Below are 8902 nucleotides of genomic sequence, written 5' to 3'. Positions count from 1 at the left end.
GATATGAAATTTTCTACAATTTTGGTTTTTGTAATACTTTTCTTGCCTAACTGTATATAATTTTATATCATATATAGCTTTATTCCATGTATAACATAAATTGAAAATGCTTTGTGCGGGACCTTTTTCAATATTTAAATGGAATAAAAATTATTTTAGTCATTAATAGGCAAAATGCCACTTATTCGTGCAACAGGAAAAATATTTGAAGCAAATTTTTTAATATGCAAAATTTCATTCACTCTCGCTACTGGAAATCATTTTTGAGAAAAAAGGTCAAAAATTCATAACCCTAGTAAATAAACGACACATGAACATAGTTGCCAATATTGGTACAGACTGCAATAGTTGCATTTTTAGGAGCAAAAAACAGTGTTGTATATCAAAATATTTCGATTTAACATTTGATTTAAAACAAATCCAAGTTTTGAGTTGATTTAATTTTGTATGGTAAATCAGGGTGGATTTGGGTGGATTAAGCACTTAAATCGAGATAATGCCCTTAATCATCGTATAAGGGTATAGTCTAAATGGGCTATAAGACTAAAATACATGCTTTTGCAATTTTAAGCTTCTAAGTTCATGAAAAGGCATTTCGGAAAATGGGATAAAATTATATATATATATATATATATATATATATATATATATATATATATATATATATATATATATATATAAATATATATATATATATATATATATAAGTTAACAATAAAAGACTTCTTCGTCTTTTGGTGAGCTTAAATAAACTGTTTCTTTATTGAAATCCAAAAACTTATTCTACTTAAACTACTTAAGTTATAAAAGACAAAAAGTGCTGACACCATGATCACGCCACTAGACGTAACACGACTCCATCAATGTAGCCTAGCAAGAACACAACACAGCCAAGCAAGCAACAATGTTGTTTGTTAGTTCGGCAGGGATGTGCTAACTACCCCCTCACTTAAGTGGAGGCCGTCCTCGGTCTTCTTTATAGCCATTGCTACGGCAGATTTAAATCTTTGTTGTTCTCTTATCTTTGTCCTACGTTTGACTAGGCACAATATGAAATGGAGTATTCCGATACTCATAAAAACAACACCGCCAACTAAAATTGGTCGCATTCTTGCATCTTTTTCAAGGTCGCCAATATATTGTAAGTTTTGCAAGTTCATCTGATGGATAGATGACAAACTTAAAATTTCACTGTGGTTGTTTATAATAATTGAGGGGAATGATGGTGTTCCTGGTTTCCGCATATCAATGTTGTTTCTATTTACGAATAGTGTACCATTGACAGTCACATTTTTTCAAAGGTTATGAGGAATGTGCCGTTTATGTTTCTTACATTTTCGGTTGCTTCTTTCACTTCTGCAATAGCGTCATTGACAATGATAATTCCATCGTCGATTTCTGCCACTTTATCAAGATTATTGCTTTGCGTATTACAGTGTGCTGATTCACCCGATATGAGTTGTTGAGCGCAGGTTTCGCTTGGCATAAGTTGACAATAGGTTGAAGATATTGTTTGCTTGCAATTTGTTGCTGAATACGTCTTGCCTTCGCAGTCTACTACAGTGTTGGTGTCAGCGAATTGGATAATTTTATTATCGTGAGGTACTGGGAATAAAGAAATTTTCTGACATGTTCTTATTGGAATAGGATATTTAATGATAAAATACAAACAATATTCATTTGATATTACTTTTACTTTAGACAAAGACATTAGTTCTGATATGGTGAAATCTGTGTGTTGCTCATTGCTCTGATTTTTTATAAATATTTTTAAATCGTCCTGGTCCAAAACTGTTGGATTTACAATATTTATTTTAGCTAAAGTTACGGATAAAATTATATTTTGTAGTTCCATAACTATCATCCGATTTCTGGCCATTAAAATTTCAAATAGATTTACGGTATCAATTTGTTCCTTTCTACGAGTCCTTAGAATCGTGTTTACAGCGTTTGTTAATTTCTCGATTTCAATTTGTATTTTTGTATTTATTTCTATCTGTCTATTGTTGGAGTCTACAAGTTGTTTTTCGATTAATTTTGCTTCTTCCCAATCATCTGCATCTGGTGTACCCGCAATGACCTTAAGTGCTTTGCCTATCAAATTAATGCTTCTTGCATGCCGATGATGTATGGTGAGGGTTGTTAAAAGAGTATCAATATGCAATAAATCGGATTCTAATATCTTTTTTACATGAGTCTGAGGAAATATGCTAATTGCATTTTTAGTTTCACGTTGTATCTCAAAGTACGTTGTTAAGTTAGTTGTATGCCTTAGATACCCATAGTCATTCCAAACGATGGCTTTCCCATCCAAAATTGGGACATAATCGGAGTGTGAATAGTCAATAATCTTTGCACGAGTCAACGTTAGTATGAAAAGAAATTGTAGTAACAGCCTATGTAAAAAACAAAAGCAGAAAAAAACATTTTATCAATATAAACTAAAATTTATCTGAGGTTGTCCTTATGGACCACCCTCCCCTTTATTAGGACAGTTGTCCCCAAATCTGCTTCGACAGTAGCTTCTTCATAAAGTGGTGTCATTTTATTTCCAAGTCTACGATTATTCCTAACAAAGACTTTATCCCCCACATTGTAAACTTTGTCATGACGACTTTTATTAAAGTAATGTAACTGCCTGTTTTGCGCGTTAGAGATTCGCTCTTTAATCTTTTGTTTTACCTCAGAGGGTGCAGAATGTATCGTATCAATAGGTCTTTCATTCGTGACAGAATGAATTGTTCGGTTGTATTCTATAGTTGATTGTAAGATGAGTTCGACGGTATCCTCGATCTTCCTTTCTATTTTCAAGCATCTTGCGATTTCGGCAAGAGTGCTATGAAATCTCTCTACCTGCCCATTTGAGGTGCTGTGTAGAGGAGGTGAATTGACAATATCTACATTAAACCTGTTTTTCAGAATTGATCTGATAGTCTCAGAGTTAAAGGACCTCTCATTATCACAGTAGACAACTTTGGTATTTGGAAAAATATTCATTAATTGGAGAATTGGTTCTTTTACGTCTAGAATCGTTCTGGACGCTATTGGCTGTACCACAGCGAATTTTGAGAATTTATCCACACAAGTTAAGAAATGGTTTTTATCAGTTGAATAAATATCAATATGTAGAATTTCACCGGAATAAGAAGGAACCTTTGTTTCTCCTATAACGTGTTTTTCTGGATGCCGATTGTATTTTGCTTTTGAACATGTCTTGCAGTTGGCAACAACCTCATTCGCTATTTTCACCATTTTGGGGAAATAGTAATCTGAAAGGATTTGCTTAACATTCTCTTGGGCTGCCCGATGAGCTCTATTGTGTTCACTTACGACAATTTCTCTCTGGTCGCATTGGTTGAAAATGTCAGAGACAAATTTACTACAAAATCGGAACTTCGTTGAAGGGAACATTCTAATCAAATCGTGTTGAATGTGGGCCAACACAGGTAGGCCGCAATGAATAGCATTGACAACTTCAGTGTTGACTGCATCAACAATTTTGGCCAATATTTCGTTTTTATCTTTATATTGTACAATATGTCTCGTTTTGTTTCCGAAAAGTATAAAATTTCGAGTGGTGGGAAATTCCGACTCTTCCAGAATGATTTGGTTGCGAAAACAATTGACCGGTTTGTCTGAGCTTTCCATAGTGTAAGTGAATGACTCTTCACTATGGACTGTTGCCATGTCTGACGAATTATCGTTCTCCAACGCATGGACAAGTTGCCTTGATAGCGCATCTGCAACTTGATTTTCTTTTCCTGACTTATAATACAAGTTTGCATTATGTTCATCGATGAAAGCTTTCCAGCGCTTAATTTTTGCATTCGGATTACGATCCGAAACTGCATATGTCAAAGGTTGATGGTCAGTGAAGATGTTAAGAGTCTTCACACCATAGAGGTAATGTCTTAATGTTTTAAGAGCCCAGACTATTCCTAAAAGCTCCCTTTCGTTTGTTGCGAAATGCAACTCTTTATCCGACAATGCTCTAGAAATCATAGTGATTGGTCTTCCCTCTTGGGATAGGACAGCACCTAAACCATGTGCTGATGCATCAGTGGTAAGGTCGAACGGTTTTTTATAGTCAGGGTACATCAACATGACGTCCTCCGAAGATAGAATATTTTTCAGTTTGTGAAATGCATCCAGTTGGAAGGCGTTAAGATTGACTACAACCTTTTTGGATTTGGTTGCAGGAATTTTACCGTTTTCTCCTTTTAAAATATCAGTTAACGGTTTTGCAATTTTGGCAAAGTCCTTGATAAAACATCTGTAATAATTTGCTAACCCAAGAAACGATCTTAGTGCGAACAACGTCGTTGGTTCTGGGAAATTTTGTATTGCACTTATCTTTGATGGTGCGGTTTTTATACCTTCTTTGGATACGACAAAGCCAAGGTATTCAACTTCAGATTTAAAAAAATTTGATTTTTCGACAGAGACTCTCATGTTTGCATCGAGCAGTTTCCTAAGAACACAGTCGATATGTTTTACATGATCCTCTTTGGTTTCTGAAAAAACAATAACGTCATCAACATAAACGTAACATGTTTTGCCTATTTCATCTCTTAGTATGTCATCTATCGCTCTTTGAAACATACTAGGAGCATTCTTTAGTCCAAATGGGAGACGGCAAAACTCGTACTTTCCGTTATTTACAGAAAATGCCGTTTTTTCCCTATCTCTTTCCGCGAGTTCAATTTGATGAAACCCGGATTTCAGATCTAAAGTGGTAAAGTACTTTGCTTTACCTAAATTTGATAATATCATTGTTACGTTCGGAACGGGATACTTATCACTAATTGTTTTGGCATTAAGCTTCCGAAAATCTATAACGAGACGTTTGTTTCGGTTGCCTAGATTATCGACACCTTTTTTGTCGACTACCCATACTGGGCTATTAAATGGTGACCTTGAAGGTCGAATTATACCATCTGCCAACAATTTTTTTATTTCTGAATTTACGAATTCAGATACACCCATTGGGTATGGATATAGTTTAGAATAAATAGGTTCTTCGTTCTCCATGTTAATGGTAGCAACGATATTTGTATTATAAGGTAGTGCTTCTTTAGGATCAGCAAAAACCTTTATTCGTTTTTTTAACATTTTCTGAAAATCCGCCTTAATTGCGAAAGGCACATCAATTTTATCGACGTCTATAAAATTAACATCTTTACATTCAAAAAATTCAATTAGTTCAGAGCCAGAATTATGTAGGATAAATCCTTTTTTTAAATCAATGTTTGCATTGATTTTCTTTAATAGGTCTAAGCCCACAATTCCATCAAATGTTGTTAGAGTTGGCAAAATGAAGAATGTAGAGTTCATGCCGAATAAATTTACAAAACATTTTTGTTTAATAGGAGTTTGTCCGTTGACAGAGTGAACTGAAAAAGGAGTACTTACGGGAATTATATGCTTCAGTTCATTGAGAGGTTTTATATAATTTTTTGAAGCGCCAGTGTCAATTAAAAGGCGTATTGGTTTCCCTGCTATCGTCCGCCTTATGAACGGTAGTAGGGACCTGCCTCTAAAAAATTTACATAGTCACGGTCTTCATTTATTTCATCGTTTATGTCTCCACATTCGGATTGAGCTATTTCACAATAGTGTCCCGCCTGCTCTTCTCCTGAATGGGATTCTGGAATCATATTATTCACTTTTTGAAATTTTGGGCCCGTACTTCGGCCAGACCCAGCTTGACGCTTAAATGGTTGTCTGTGAGAAGTTTTACCGTTACCATAATTGGTCGGTTGTCTGAATTTAGACGAAGTTGGGTCCAAGTCCATGTCCTCTATTTGATCTCTAGCCTGTAAATTAGCATCACCACCATTTTCGTAATGTGGATTTTTCTGTTTATGATAGTTTTGTTGTTTATAGTTCCAACCACTATCAGACGGTTTTCTTGGCTGAATTTTTTTTTGAGGTTTCAGACCTTAACTTTTTTTCATCATTCCTATTCGCAAACGATGTGGCAAAGACGTATCTTTCGTGATTCGCCTCTACCTCCTGCGCTAAGGCTAGAGCTGACGGAAGATCAGCAGCGCGGGCTGAGAAAAGCACATCGCAGAGAGGTTTCCTCAATCCGGAAACAAATACTCTGAGTGCATCCTGTCTATATTTGTTATTCATGGCCAAAGCGAGAGTTTTGTCGTAACTCATAATTGTTTTATTGGTTAATAACGACAGTTTCTTCTCTACTTCGTCATAAAATTGAATCACTGACTGTTCGCCTTGTCTGAGGGTACTTAGTTCTTGTTCGATTAGATGAATTGGTTTTTTATCTGAATATGTAAAATCTAATCTAGCTATGATCGCTTTAAAATTTAGCACAGTGTTGAATGACGCTAATACAGCATCTGCTGACCCCCTAATTTTGTTCCTAATAATGCAGACCGCTTGGTAGTGTTTTGAACTACCATCGTATTTTTCGAAGACTTTATACGCGTTATGTGCCGCTTGTCTCCACGAAACATAGTTTTCGATTTTCCCGTCAAATTCGGGCAAAGATTTGATAATATCAAGTGATTCATCACACGTTATTGATGAATAAATTTTTACGTCTTCGTATGGTTTCACATCTGTTTGCCCTACTGAAATGGACGATAATTTTTTTGTTAACTCGTCGACTTTTTTGTCGACTTCTGTTTTATATGCCAGAATCGCTGTACGTACAGCAGATTCTATTAATGCAGTCATTTCTTCACTGTTCATATTGTCTTTTCAAACAAAAAATTGTTACGACTATAACAAGATCTAAATCACTGTGTTTGTTTTTTTTTTTTTGGCACAAAGATAAAAATTTTTTTTAGGTCTAAGCCCACAATTCCATCAAATGTTGTTAGAGTTGGCAAAATGAAGAATGTAGAGTTCATGCCGAATAAATTTACAAAACATTTTTGTTTAATAGGAGTTTGTCCGTTGACAGAGTGAACTGAAAAAGGAGTACTTACGGGAATTATATGCTTCAGTTCATTGAGAGGTTTTATATAATTTTTTGAAGCGCCAGTGTCAATTAAAAGGCGTATTGGTTTCCCTGCTATCGTCCGCCTTATGAACGGTAGTAGGGACCTGCCTCTAAAAAATTTACATAGTCACGGTCTTCATTTATTTCATCGTTTATGTCTCCACATTCGGATTGAGCTATTTCACAATAGTGTCCCGCCTGCTCTTCTCCTGAATGGGATTCTGGAATCATATTATTCACTTTTTGAAATTTTGGGCCCGTACTTCGGCCAGACCCAGCTTGACGCTTAAATGGTTGTCTGTGAGAAGTTTTACCGTTACCATAATTGGTCGGTTGTCTGAATTTAGACGAAGTTGGGTCCAAGTCCATGTCCTCTATTTGATCTCTAGCCTGTAAATTAGCATCACCACCATTTTCGTAATGTGGATTTTTCTGTTTATGATAGTTTTGTTGTTTATAGTTCCAACCACTATCAGACGGTTTTCTTGGCTGAATTTTTTTTGAGGTTTCAGACCTTAACTTTTTTTCATCATTCCTATTCGCAAACGATGTGGCAAAGACGTATCTTTCGTGATTCGCCTCTACCTCCTGCGCTAAGGCTAGAGCTGACGGAAGATCAGCAGCGCGGGCTGAGAAAAGCACATCGCAGAGAGGTTTCCTCAATCCGGAAACAAATACTCTGAGTGCATCCTGTCTATATTTGTTATTCATGGCCAAAGCGAGAGTTTTGTCGTAACTCATAATTGTTTTATTGGTTAATAACGACAGTTTCTTCTCTACTTCGTCATAAAATTGAATCACTGACTGTTCGCCTTGTCTGAGGGTACTTAGTTCTTGTTCGATTAGATGAATTGGTTTTTTATCTGAATATGTAAAATCTAATCTAGCTATGATCGCTTTAAAATTTAGCACAGTGTTGAATGACGCTAATACAGTATCTGCTGACCCCCTAATTTTGTTCCTAATAATGCAGACCGCTTGGTAGTGTTTTGAACTACCATCGTATTTTTCGAAGACTTTATACGCGTTATGTGCCGCTTGTCTCCACGAAACATAGTTTTCGATTTTCCCGTCAAATTCGGGCAAAGATTTGATAATATCAAGTGATTCATCACACGTTATTGATGAATAAATTTTTACGTCTTCGTATGGTTTCACATCTGTTTGCCCTACTGAAATGGACGATAATTTTTTTGTTAACTCGTCGACTTTTTTGTCGACTTCTGTTTTATATGCCAGAATCGCTGTACGTACAGCAGATTCTATTAATGCAGTCATTTCTTCACTGTTCATATTGTCTTTTCAAACAAAAAATTGTTACGACTATAACAAGATCTAAATCACTGTGTTTGTTTTTTTTTTTGGCACAAAGATAAAAATTTTTTAAACACGCACTACACTTTGTTTTTTCTTAAATATTAAGTTCTTAATTCACCAGTTTTGGACACAATTTTGAAATTCAATGAGTGACACACTTACATGACTTTATGTTGTTTAAAAAGAGTAAATCCTTATATTTTTCAGCAAGTTTTAAGCGGGGTCTCTTAATCCAGCAAGTTTTAAGTAAGGCTTCCTTCCAGTAAATATTACTTTCAGTAAGTATTACGTTATTTAAAAAGAGTAGATCCTTAGATTTTTCAGCAAATTTTAAGCGAGGCCTCTTAATCCAGCAAGTTTTAAGTAAAGCTTCCTTTTTCAGCAAAATTTAAATTTAAGATGATAGATATCTTTTTTTTAGATCTTTATATTCGTAGGACTGATTTAAACTGATAGATCTCTTTTTTTAGATCTTTATATTTGTAGGGTTGAACCCGGTTGGGCGCCAGTTAACAATAAAAGACTTCTTCGTCTTTTGGTGAGCTTAAATAAACTGTTTCTTTATTGAAATCCAAAAACTTATTCTACTTAAACTACTTAAGTTATAAAAGA

At 35.2% G+C, this 8902-nt stretch overlaps 1 long non-coding RNA gene across 1 annotated transcript; it reads right to left on the bottom strand.

Moving 5' to 3' along the window:
- Window positions 1–723: 723 nt before the first annotated feature.
- Window positions 724–8689, bottom strand: LOC141400934 (uncharacterized). The gene is made up of 2 exons (XR_012412237.1): window positions 8453–8689; window positions 724–2396 (listed from the first exon to the last, which is right to left on the bottom strand). It is a non-coding gene; the product is annotated as an uncharacterized lncRNA (long non-coding RNA).
- Between the last annotated feature and the right edge of the window lie 213 nt (window positions 8690–8902).

Source organism: Musca autumnalis, unplaced genomic scaffold, assembly GCF_047663935.1.
Source record: "Musca autumnalis isolate F117 unplaced genomic scaffold, ASM4766393v1 scaffold_4, whole genome shotgun sequence".
In the NCBI taxonomy this organism is placed as follows: Eukaryota; Metazoa; Arthropoda; class Insecta; order Diptera; family Muscidae; genus Musca; species Musca autumnalis.
This window is presented reverse-complemented; position numbering and strand designations above follow the sequence as displayed.